This window comes from Lepidochelys kempii, chromosome 3 (assembly GCF_965140285.1).
Source record: "Lepidochelys kempii isolate rLepKem1 chromosome 3, rLepKem1.hap1, whole genome shotgun sequence".
Classification (NCBI taxonomy): Eukaryota; Metazoa; Chordata; order Testudines; family Cheloniidae; genus Lepidochelys; species Lepidochelys kempii.
In genome coordinates, this window is record NC_136382.1 from 178,050,089 (window position 1) to 178,063,206 (window position 13,118).

At 41.4% G+C, this 13,118-nt stretch overlaps 1 protein-coding gene across 2 annotated transcripts in view; it reads left to right on the plus strand.

The window, feature by feature from the left end:
- The window catches only part of SOCS5 (suppressor of cytokine signaling 5), a 47,953-nt gene that overhangs the window by 27,295 nt on the left and 7,540 nt on the right, over positions 1–13,118 (plus strand). Inside the window, exon 2 of one of the 2 annotated variants that reach the window (XM_073339136.2) lies at positions 12,496–12,539. The exons of the other annotated variant lie outside the window; for it this stretch is intronic. The gene's annotated coding sequence lies outside the window, so the exon portion shown is untranslated. The remainder of the gene's footprint in view (positions 1–12,495; positions 12,540–13,118) is intronic. 2 annotated transcript variants of the gene reach the window in all.

The window sequence follows — 13,118 nt, forward strand, 5'->3', positions numbered from 1 at the left end:
AGACAGCAGCTGCAGCCAGCAAGCTCTCTCTGTCCTGAGCCCTGTTCTGTCCCCACCCTGCCCTATATGGAGAAGCGGTAAGTGGGGGGCAGGAGTAGGGAGGAGGGGGATACCCTGACATTAGCCTCCTTCTTTTCTCCCCCCCCCCCCCCCCGCACAGCAAGCAGGAGGCTCCCAGGAGCAGCACAAAGGCAGGGGGCGGGAGCAGCTCCAAGGTCGGGGGGGAGGGACAGCTGCTGAGCGGGGAGCTGATATGGGGGGGGGGCTGCTGGTCCACCCTGGTTCCAAGCCCCCATCAGCTAGCTCCAACGGGCTGCTCTTCCTGCAAGCAGTGGACAAAGCAGGCGGCTGCCAAACGACATTATAAGGGAGCATTGCACAACTTTAAACGAGCATGTTCCCTAATTGATCAGCAACGAAACAAGTTAACCAAGACTACTTTAAGTGAGGAGTCACTGTATTACTTCTTGCTAACCAGGAGGATATGCTATAGTTGGGCTTGGCAGAATTTAATTCCTATTTTTTTATATATATATAACTTTGACCAATAATATCAATGTTTATTTTTAAGCATGTTCCCTATTTTTATCAACTCAAATTTTCACAAAATTTACACACAATTTTGGTGGGGTGCAGACAATAATTATTAGACAAAGGACCCTGAGATTCAAAATGTAAAAGTTTTATCATAGTTAAAACATTGTCAACATCATATGTCAAAATACACAAAGTAAATTTCTTAAATTGAAGTTTAGGAACTCCGTTTGATTCATCATAAATGGAATTTTTTGGTTTTTTGTGTGTGTAGTGAAACTGACATTTATTGACATTTACCATTTAAAAACCTAATCCTTACTATGGCTTGGCTTGGCAGATTTCAATTTTTGTGTGTGTGATTTTGGCTATTCATTTTTATTTTTTAACTATTTTAACTTTTACAGTTGGGGGAAATTAAGAGGGTGTTGGGGTCAGGGTAGCATTTACAGGTGGGCTGCAGGGAGTCCCTAGTGCTGTCAGTGGCTTCTGGGGACTCCATAGCCATGAGGCCCAAGATATCTAGGCGAAAGGTGTGGGGAAGGCTAGGGTCCTGGCCTGGTGGGCAGAGACAGCAGGCCAAGACTTCAAGGTGGAGGACAAGCAAGTGGTTGCAGGGGAGGCCACTGCACTGCCAAACAGTTCTTGCCTGGACACCACTCCCATGCTCCTCGTTGGTGAGGGAGTGAGCAGAGCCTTGACAGTGGAGTTGCAAAAGGTTCCCTGTATGGCCACGGGGCAGCTAACACCTGATCTCTCCAGGCACAAAGTGCAAAGGGAGGCTGCACTCCTGCTGACTGTTAGAGCTTGTCTTCGCTATTAGGAGATTGACACTGCTACAATTGATGCAGCAGTTGTCGATTTAGCGGGTCTAGTGAAGACCCGCTAAATGGATGGCAGAGCACTGTCCGGTTGGCTCGGTGCTCCAGCTCCCCGAGAAGAGTAAGGTAAGTCCACCAGAGAGCGTCTTCCGTTGCAGTGAAGACACTGGGGTAAGTCGACCTAAGCTATGTCCACTCCAGTTACGTTATTCATGTAGCTGGAGTAGTGTAACTTGGGTCAATTTACTCCAGTAGTTGAAGACAAGCCCATAGTGGTGAATATTTTTTGTCTATTTTAGTGTCTGCTGAAATAGACATTTACTGACATCTATGGATTTAAATTAAATCTTGCCAAGCCTAACTATGCTATATACAGATTTATTTAAACAACTATATAGCTTAAATTACAGTTAATTCAATTTCCTGGTTTTTACATTTAATATATTAAAAAATGGTGAATGATGCTTTTCTTATTTAGTAGATTAGTAGATTAACTTCTTTACTCCTGATTTGCAACAAGAACTGTTTGGATGGAAATTGGAATTCAGTTTAAATTGTACAAATGGAATTTGAAATCTCTCTTTAATTAGTAAATAAAGCCACTTTAGGTCTGGATACATGAGAGGACTTTTGCATTTAAAACTAAGTTAATTTAATTGTTTCTGATTGCCATGTTCTTCAAGATTTTAGAAGTAGACATGTCATCCTCTTGCACCTAGTTTTTTTCATAGCTTGGAAGAGGAAAACAAATTTTCCTGTTTTTTCAACTTCCAGTTGGTTTCTTAACTTTGAGCAGTCATTGAATTGTAACAGCTGAATAAACTGTAATAAAGAAAATATTCTGTCTGCACCTGCAGAAGAGGCTACTGCCATGAGAAGATGATTTAGAACATCCACAGACCAATTCCAGGTGCTCAGGCAGTGCCTTCCACCAATTCAGTGGTTAAACTTCCTTTAAAACTTAGCAGTAAACTTGTATTGCTTATTGTATGTATATTTAAATTAAACAGTTAACATATTAGAATAATTTAGGCCTTAATGTAGGCTGTCCATTTCAAATTTAAGTAGGTTTATTTTTAAAAACTATCTTTTTAAAAAACAAAAAAAAATCTGATTTAAATAAAGTGTTGTTTTTTTTTGTTATTGAATTTTATCCATCCTACAAAACAGTTTCCCTATAAAACCTCTGTTTTCTCGCACACTCAATTCTGAAGCAGTCACCTTTTTGACTGAAATGTCTTGTACTTAAAACATTTCCTTTCAGGTACAGACTAATAGAAAACTGAGCAATATACCTAGTCACTCCTCATGTTATGAGAATACTTATACTTCGTACAATTTAAAATTATATGAATATAGGCTTAAACAATACTGCTTAACTTTGAAAGTTGGCATGAACATAGTCTTTGAGCACTAGTCCTTTAGTTTAGCACTATTTTGGTTTTAAGAACGCTTGTTTTGACTTACTAGCATTGAGCATTTGAAAAGTGGAAGCAAACACAATTAAAAATAAATAAATCCTGAAATGTACTAATATGCAGTTAGTTGCATGTTAGGTGCATGTTTGTTGCTTCAAATGATGTACAAGTTCTGCGAGCAAAACTAACAAGCTGATTATCTCTGGACTCTTATGTCTACACAGGGATTAAAAAAAACCCTCAGCTTGCCTGGGTTTAACAAAAATTAGTGTGTAGACCTTCAGGCTTAGGAGTCCCAGATCTCTGGCTCCAGCCCAAGCCCAAATGTCTACACAGCGATTTTTAAAGCCATGCAAGCCCAAGCTAGCTGACTTGGGCCAGCCACGGCTGTGGCATGGGTCTTTTAGCCCTGTGTAGACATACCCAGAGTCGTCTTCTCTTAAGATCTGACACCTTCCCTCCCCAAACAAAAGCTTAAATGCACCTTGCATTAATACATAGAAACTTCCTCACTTGAATGCTTGGTTTGCCACCAAATACAGAAGGGTGGTATTTTCAAAAACACCTAAATGATTTAGGAGTACAAAGTCAATGGAACTTTTAACCCTCTTGAGTCTTCTGAATAGTCGTTCTGTAATGTTAATTAACCATGTTTTCCATGTGTTTTCTTTTTGTCGTTGTCTTGTTAAATGTGAAATATAACTTACTCTGGGCTATTCATTCTAGCACACTGCACATTCTGTATCTTTTATATTGTGAATTACCATTTCCAGAGCAATTTCAGCTTCTGGAATTTCCCATCTTTAAGGCTGTAAAATCAAGCATTCAGCTGTGGCATTGATGTTAGCTCACTCTTGTAATAGTGGGGTGGGGTGGTTGGTGCCACAGTGTAAAACGAACCTGCCACAACAGGATTTCAATTGGGCACTGAGGCAGGTCAGTCTGTGTACAAAACAGTAGAGTGCAGCTTCCTTTCGCCCAGTGTTCAAACGTAGCGAAGAGCGTCTCTTGTATCTTCAGCTTTCTGCAGGCTAGGACAGAGCTGCCTGCAGGTCCGAGTGAAGGCATGAAACAAGTTAGACCTGGTTGCGCCTCCCAGCATTTTCTTCCCTGCAGGATTTATAGTCTTCTACCTACCCAGCCACTCTGGGGAATGAGGGGTTTGTTTGCCAATTAGTAAGGCAGCCAGAGCTGCTTCTGACCAGCATGACTGCTTGTAGCTGTAGGGCTTCTATCTCAGACAGGGTTTTAACCCCCAGTTTGCTGGGTAATATGCATGTTAAATTTCCAGTCTCATTCTAAAACCATTCAAACATCCTGCTGTTTGATAGCATCATTAGACATGTGAAGTGTATGATACAGAAATCGAACTAACGTATGATGTTAGAAATGGCATTCAGTAGGAGAGAACTGATGATGGTTTGGGATCTGTCCAGTTGAGATCTCTTCCCTCCCCCCACCCCACCCCCCGTTCAGGACCATTGCAGTTGTATAAGAATTGGTGCTCAGGCTAATGCTCCCTACCTTAAAAGTGCAGGGGTTATTGGAGGGGAAATTCTGAGAAACATTCCCAATTTTGGAGTTTGCATATGGGCGCACACACATACCCAGGAGGTCTGGTCCATCTGAGCCTGGATTTATTACCTTTCCAGGCACACTGAAGCATTTAATTCTGAGCACTGAGGAAGGCATACCTGAGATTATTAAGGGTAAATACATCCAGTGAGCTGTTTGTCTTTATATTTTTGTAATATTGTAAAGTGCACAGACCTTGAAGTGTTCAGTAAAGTGAAAGAAATTGAGTAACTTCTGCTGTGTTGCATAATACATCTGTCTCCCCCCTACCCCCCATCACTAAAGTTTTTTACAAACTTTCATACCTGTGGTGTAGGAAGGCTTGCCATCTTCCAATGTGAAGAAATTTACAGTCTTCACTGCTAACAGTGAACAGAATAGATACTATCTGTAAGACACCATTGCATCTCTAGACTGCTCACAATACATAAGCAGAAGTTTCTGAGTTGAAGAACTTTAACACCATTGCTGTTCAGAGACGTACATTGGAACTGTGTAATGGTTTTTGCAGATGTATGTTAATGTTATGCTGTGTGTTACAGATGGTGACTGTGTTAAATTTTTATTATCTTGTTTGCTGTGATCATATTGAAAAGTGAAAAAATAACAGCATTATTAAAAATGAAACTCCGCTCAACTTCTCTGCATCCATCAGAACAGCTGAAATCTTACTGTTTTTTTGACTGGAAAATTTAATTTAATTTTTCATATTTTTAAAGATTTTTGCTTACCAAACTTCTCATTTAAGAGTTTTCCCAAAGCTGTGCCCTGTACAATACTTGCTCACAATCTTTTAAATTGTGCCAGCAGAAGTATTTCCCCATAATTCTGAAACCAGTATTACAGAAGAGGGACTAGATCAAATATCTGATTTGAAATTAGCTTTCTGTTGCCTTGTCAAAACATGTTTGTTATACCTCCATCAGGTTACTGACATATGTTAGCTATTGGACCATTCTGACATTGAATAGACGATTCCAGATAATTCTACCAATCTAGTCCATGAAATGCAATAGGAAGCTGACCTACTTCTTCCATTTTCCCTTCCCACCCCCAACTCTGGGCTGTTAAGGCACAGGCATTAAGGTATCCATCCTCTTTTGTTGTTGGCGGGAGTGGTGGCGGTAAGCAAGTTCTTGAAATTAATAAGTATGAACAAACCATTGTTGCAGGTAACTTTTTTTTGCCTCAGGTTATGAAGCATATTTGTATTTTTATCTTCTTGGTAAAAGAATAAACTTTCTTGGTGACCTTAATGGAAGTAGAAATAAATTCTACCATGCTATGAGAAAACTCCAGTAGATAGTTAGTTATCCTCAGTATAGTTGTGACTTTTGTAAAGGTCATCAAAAGGGTGTCTATACTTGACTTGCACTGTGTTTCCCTCCTTCCCCCTCATTTTTTTTTAATTTTAGCAGTTTAAATGCTAAGAAACTTTAACATTGCAGTACACAAAACATTATTTGAGTCCTGTACCGCTCTCTTCCATATTAAGTACCTTACTATGCTCTACTGCATGATCCAATAAAAATTCATAACTAGCTGCAAAAACTGGTGCATTAACACAATCACAGGATGTGAAACGTTTTTGCTATGGTGTTTGTTTGACTGGCCTACTCCACCTGGCAGAAGGGTTACATTAGTACAGATTTAAGTAACTGTTTTGAGTAGACTGAGATGCAGTGGTACAGAAGGACCTAGATTAAAACACAAGAATTTCTTAGGAAAGTCTGTAGTGGACAGAGATCATCCCCTGAACCATGATTAAGGCTACGATTTAGTCATGGATATTTTTAATAAAAGTGTCCTGTCCAGGATTTATAGTATAAATACCCCTGACTAAATCTTGGGGGGGGGGGAGGGGCGCAGCGCAAGGGGCCACCGTTGAGCAGTGGGTGCTCCTGCTGGGGGCCGCCCGAACAGCGGCCAGTGCAAATGGCCCTGGGGACGCTCTGGCAGCAGCCGGTGTGGCTGGCAGCAGAGTCGCTACAGCAGCAGCAGGTGGAGCTGTCCTTCACCACACCCCACTCACTGTAGATGTCCTTGGTCAGTGAGGACCAAGGGTTCAGAGGTGCATCTGTGTGAGTTCACCTCCCTCCCAGGGAAGAAGACACCTTGCTTGCTCCACTCTCTCTGCACTTTCTCTAGCCAGCCGCTCCGCCGGCTGGCTGCTTGCTTGCTGCTCCTGCTGGCTGCCTTCTGCTATGACCTCTGAAAGTCAGTCTCTTAAGGTTTCACCCAGCTCTTAGTGATTGTCAGCTCTTGGGGGAACCTGAAGCAGGGTGGGCAGAAATGCTGTCCCACCACAAGTGATTTCAGCTCTAGTAAGCACTTAACATAACAAAAGGCTCAAAAGTTAGAGCTAAATAGGCTCCATAGAACAGAGGGGAGTAACAGGTTAAACCAGACCAGGGACCCTTAGGCAGAGTCCAAACTTTCTGGCTGAGACACCTGTCCCCACCCCTCTTACTTTCACAGGGGTCTGGCGTTTGAGCCCCTGGCTTAGCGAGGTCCTTTCAGCTGAAGGTGACCTCCTCAATCAGGACAGGTTAAGCACTGTTCTGCTCCGCTTTAGTCATACAACAAAGACAACTACATTGATAACCTTTCACTACCCTTGCATTTAGTACTAAAGTGATTTGTAACCCAACACCAGCCAAAGTTGATCATTTTGAGCAACACAGTTCTATCTGCTGGATATCGAGGCAGAGTAGGTGTGTTCATAGAAATACAGTTTGCTCCTGAAGTCTCTCCACCTCCCAGCTAGCTGTTAGGGGAGAGCTCACTCAGACCCTGCTTACACTTAAAAAAAAATCAGTGGTGTCTCAAACTGGTCCTACAAGACCCTCATGAAACCTCTGTAAGAGACATCTTCCCTCTGTTTGTTTTATAGCAGCTATGGTTGGCTAGGAGACTATGTAAGTTCGGAAATTTGTCAGTTTAAATAACCCTATCTTCAGAGACTGTTTGTTTTTGATACAAAGTATCACTTTCAAGTAAAGCAGAGAGTTCCTCTTAAAACAGAGGTCACCAACCAGTAGATCACAATCAACTGGTCAATCTTGGAGCTTCTGGTAGTCTATCTCAGTCTAGGGTTGCCAACCTTCCTGTAGCTGAACTGGGAGATTGGCTGCTAACAGTCCTGCAGCGCAGCAGGGCTAAGGCAAGCTCCCTGCCTGCTCTGGCCCCATGCCAGTTCCGGAAGCAGCTGGCACATTCTTGTGGGCCCCTGGCAGGGGAGGCAGGAGGTCTCTGCGTGCTGCCCTCACCTGCAGGCACCACCCTTGCAGCTCCCATTGACCAGGAATGGGGATCTGCGGCCAATGGGAGCTACGGGGGCAGTGCCTGCAGACGGGCAGCGTGTGCCCCCTTCCCCCATCCAGGAGCTGCTGCTGGACATGCCAGCTGCTTCTGGGAGCAGGGCCAGGTCAGGCAGGGAGCCTGCCTTAGCCCCACTGTGCTGCTGCCTGGGCGCCACCTGAGCTAAGCGGCACCTCGCTGGAGCCTGCACCCCAAACCCCTCCCATACCCCAGCCCGAACTCCCCACTGCATGCAAACTCCCTCTTAGGGCCCGCATCCCCTCTTGCACCCCAACCTCCTGTCTCAGCCCCCTCCCAGAGCCTGCACCCTGAACCACCTCCTGCACCAGGCTCAGCCAAGAGCCCCTCCCACACTCCGAACCTCTCAGCCCCAGCCCAGAGCCCACACCCCAACCCCCTGTCCCAGCCTGGTCAAAGTGAGTGAGGGTGGGGAAGGGAATGGAGTGAGTGGCATGGGGCCTTGGGGAAGGGGTGGGGCAAGGGTATTTAGGTTTGTGTGATTACTGTTATTTGTACATTTTCTTTGAGGTAGATCCTGGGTTGCACTTAAATTCAAAAAGTGATCTTGTGCTTAAAAAGGTTGGCGACCACTGCTCTTAAAACAACCAATTATTTGTTTTGGAAGGATATGAACTTGCATATATGTTTTGTCATTGTGTCACCAATATTGCAACAGTGATTCATTATTTTTGGAATTTGAGAGTGGGGAAGGAACTTGCTGTTTCATAAGTTTCAATTTCAGCCTCTTCCTCCTTTCTTCAGTCACACTTTAGATAACCTGTCTGTTTCTTCCTTCATTTACCTTTCCACTCTCCTTGTTACCCAAGATTGGAGGGGTGTTTGAGGCAAATCATGTGAAGGCTTTTTCAAGCAGCTTAGCCATACAGGCCAAAGTTTTCTAAGTAAAGCACCTTAATAAAAGTGGGCTGATTCCTCTCCCTCTCCCCCCACCCCCCAAAAAAGGAAAAAAGACCTGAGTCCCTGGACTGTTCCTATCAGGTTTCTGCCATGTGACTGTAATAAAGATTTTAGCTGCAGTTTTAAGTTTTATACAATCTGGATACTGCAGAGGACAGTCAAATAACTCCCATATAGTGCTTTATTTTTTAAAAAAATCATGCTAGATAAAGTAGGGAGCATGCTGATTCCTTTCCTCATTCCTTACTGGGAATTAGCAAACTAAATTAAAAATGTAGTGTAATTCTGCAAGGACAAATTTTTTAATTTGTATGTGGGGGGAAGGAAATCTGTGGTCACCTGTGTTGTCTGCTGTGGAAAAACTAAAGATGAAAGTAGGTAAATAGGGAATTTTTATTTTGTCTTGAATACTGAGCATTGTCATTCTTTGTAGTGTTCCCAGTTCAGGCATACCCTTGGGAAGTAATTGTGCACCACCAATCTAAGAAGAGTTTAGCCCATTTTTCATATCTCAGATCTTACTGTATGTGGTTCTTGGAACTAGGTTTTTGAGAGCCTCCATATCAAACACTTTGCTTTGTTTTGGTATCATTGTGCTTTTCAGCTATTACTTGTCAACGCACTCATTGGGGGGCATAGGTGAAGCAGTTGAGCCATACTATTTCATCCCTGCCTTGCCAACCCTAAAATGATTTGCTACAGTGCCGTTAAGCATTTTATTCCACTTGGCATACTTTTGTATTGAACCCTTGTACAATTTTTTTTAGAAGATTAATTTTTCTGATGCAACAAAGCCATAACAATCTGTCACTTGTAACCTGATCCATGTTTAGTGTAAATATAGATATGTTTTTAGAATTGACTTATGAGAAGTTGCTTTACCAGAGTTTGAAATAGTTATCATGTGACTGAGAAATACAAGAACTAAAACTCTGCCTTTTTTCAATATGCACAGTTCTCTATATTAGGATTACATTGAGGTAAGTTATTTTGGCTTTTGTGGACATGATACAGTATACAATCTTTGTACTTTCAGTTCAAATTTTATTTCCCATCTCAACTAATTGGAGTCAGGTAAACTTGCACCTTTTTGACAGACAACGGGATAAACAAACTTAGCACAGAATTTTCATAGTAGTTACAGCTGGTGTAGCAACTAATTACAGAAAAGGATTGAGAGAACAATCCATAAGAATTAGGACATGATCTGGCAGGACTCCTAACAGTCTTGTTTGCTTGCAGCATAGTTAGGGGCAGGAGAAAGGCAAAGCATGGGTCTGCTGTGTTCTGTTTTATACCCTTCGTCCATGTGCTTGGAGAATACAAGTTGAGGCATGTCTGGCGGGCAGTGCTGAGTCCCCAGGCAAGGTTGAGCAATTTCCCTTGTGTGGTCTCATGCAGGTGAGTCACTGAGTTGTAGCTCCCTTGCTGGACAATGGCTGGTGATGGGTTGTTTTGACACCCTGCCTGGGCATTGGTTACTTTGCTGTTGCCTCTGGGGAGCTAATATCTGGCTGATTCTCCAACTTACAGCATGTTTTAGTGACAACTATACAACACAATTCTCATAATTTCATGTCCATTAATGCTGTACCTGTATGGACAGAAAAATAACTTTCAGCAGATCATAATCTTTCCCCTGATATCTGACACGACCTGCTTTATCTGCAAGATCACAATTATATATAAATGAGGAATATGGAGATTACAGGGCGGTCCCCCAAGGTATAGAATGTCACACTTACATCTGTATGCACTTGTGCAAAGTGGGAGTAAAACATGACATTACAGTGAAACATTATGATGCTAACATTTTATACTCACTGTGTGCTCATTTTACACAGGTGTAAATGACTACACATAACAGGTAGTGAAAACTCAAGGAAGTGTAGTAGAAATAATCCTCTTGCTTATCTATTTTATAAAAGGTATTTGAGGGTTGTTTAAAAACTGTACTGCACTGCAGTGAAGATCACAGATAGCAAGTACATTCCAAAAGATTAGCAAGTTCTGGCAAATTGTAGAGTGGTGTTTTACACCCCAGCAAAAAAAAAAAAAAAAAACACTACTGGCAATGTTAACTTTTTATGGAGATGGCTTTTGAGCTGCTGAAGAAGTAATCCATGTTTTGTCAATGTAGTGGCAGCCCAGGAAACCCTGGAAACAGAAAATCTGTTGAACTTTAAAATTAAGCATCTGAAATTATTTGAATCTGGCTTTAAATACTATTTGAAGAAAGACTTGAGCCTTGTTCCAGTATGGGACACAAAACTTTAACTCTGATAAGTGCTCAAGTTCCAAAAACTCTCTTCAATTAGCTAAGATGGGTTACCAAAGTAGCCATTCTGCATGGTGGTCTCAGAAAGGCTTGTAGAGCAGGCCTATGTCAAAGCAGCTAATAGTGTTGATAACTTATAGGAAGTGAGTTGCTCCTTCACCTTTTGGAGCAGGTTTGAAGAATGAAGGGGAGACAGGTAAGGTTTAAATAAAAATATTGTTAAATCCAAAGCTTCAAGATAAGATGCCATGCATTTTTTAGATTTTAATGAATTAAAACAGTGTGTAATCAGCCTCTCTGCCAAATGTATTCAGTAGAGCAAATGTTTTAAGTAACATAGGACTTTCATTTGTGTAAGGCAGATATGCATTCTCTTTAAAATTCATAAAAACCTGTCTGTCTCGCACTTTTTTGATAGTTTTATATTTAAACAGGTTTTCTGTCCAACAGTTTAATCCAGGTTTTACCACTATTTTATATTTGTGGTTCTTTGGAGGGGTTGTTTTGGGGGAAGGATGTGTTGGAAAAACTTTAAGATTTTCACTGGTGGCCTGACTTTCAGATGTGCTGAGCAACCTCAGCTCCCACTCAAGTAAATGGGAAGTGAAGATGCTTAGCGCTTTTGAAAATCTGGTCTTTTTAATCACTCTGGTCCATAGCCCCATCTGTGAATATTCATATCTTTTTGATTCTTTAATTGCTATGCCACATTCCTAATTCTGGTAAATCTGCCTTTTATTCAAATAATTCCCTTGTAATTCAGTAATATTTTAAGTTCACTCTTACTACTACAGGCTGGGGGTTTGGGGTGAGGAATCAGTAGATTAAATCATTCAGTTGTTAGTCCTGCCTGTTGCCATTAAAATTCTATCTAGCAGCTGAGAGTATTGAGTACTGTTCTCCTCCTGAAATCCTCTTACCGATTCTTGGAGACCAGAAATGAAACATATACCATCATTTTGGAAAACCCACCCCTAAACTTTCATAGTATACTGTGACCTCATCTTAAATAGATTTTTCTTGTGGCTAACCTTCCTTGCCATATTTTAAGTGCATGGGTCACCATCCCCTCTGCTTTACAATGAATAACATCCATGTGGCAACTATAGCAGTTGCTTACCTGGAAGAGTAACAGTAGGAAAGTATATATTTTTAGCTGCCTTTTGATGTGATGTAGCAGCTGGAAATAAGGAGAGCCAGCATCAAGTGATCAGCTAGCTCTTCAAGCCACCAAGTGCTTCTGTAGACCAGAGCTTGGGAATCACTGCTTTTAGATGTGAGACCAAATGTATAGCAACATTTCCCACAAGGTCTATACAAGTATGTCCACAGCTTTAGAAGCCTCAAGGATCCAGATGCTTCTAGCCTTGATCTGTTTAAAAAGATTTATTTTGGGATCTTCTGCAAAGTCCTGTCTCACTACAAGTATTAACAGACTTAAAAAAGGAAAAGCCTTCAAGGTTTTTGTTTGGTATGATAAACTGTCTGAACATAAGCCGTTGCATACATAAGTTTAAATATACTTTATTGTAAAGTCTCTTGATAGTCTGGTGACAAATCTTAAATTTCTAGGTAAAAATATATATTTTAACCTACTCAAAATATCATTTAACTGTCTTTCTTTTTATAGTAATCATGTTATCCGCAGCTTGGAAGGAGTCCAGAACATACATGGTGAGATACAGTCTCAAGACAGGACATAGTGGTTTATATGTCTTTTCTGAGTAAGAAGGGTATCCATTATATTTAACACCACTTAGAAGCAAATAATCTCTGGACCTAATTCTCAGAGCACCAATTCAAAAGAGTACACTTTCTGCATACCTGCAATCACTTCAGAGATAGCTATAGGGAGGAACTTGCAGCTCACATAGTAGTTACAAGAAATTTCAAACACATCAGACTTATCCATTTTAGTTTACATGACTTGACTAATAGCCTTACAGGAAGTAAAAGATGCCACTCTCTCTAGCTCTGTATCGTTTTGAATCCTGGACAACTTCCCATGTGGTATCTTCATAAATCAGCTTGCTTAGAAAATGCAATTCTGAATTCATTGCACCCTCATAAACATTTCTTCTGTATGCTTGGCCTGAAGTTAAGGTAAAAAGTCTTCCTGTTTTAAAGACTTTCTGAAAAGGGACCTGTTCCCTTCTCTTTGTGCCTTATTCTGTCAGGCTTAAATAAGGGGAGAAGTTTATAGGATCTTCTTTAGGTTAGGTTCCAAAGAGGATGAAGCTAGGCTGTTCTCAG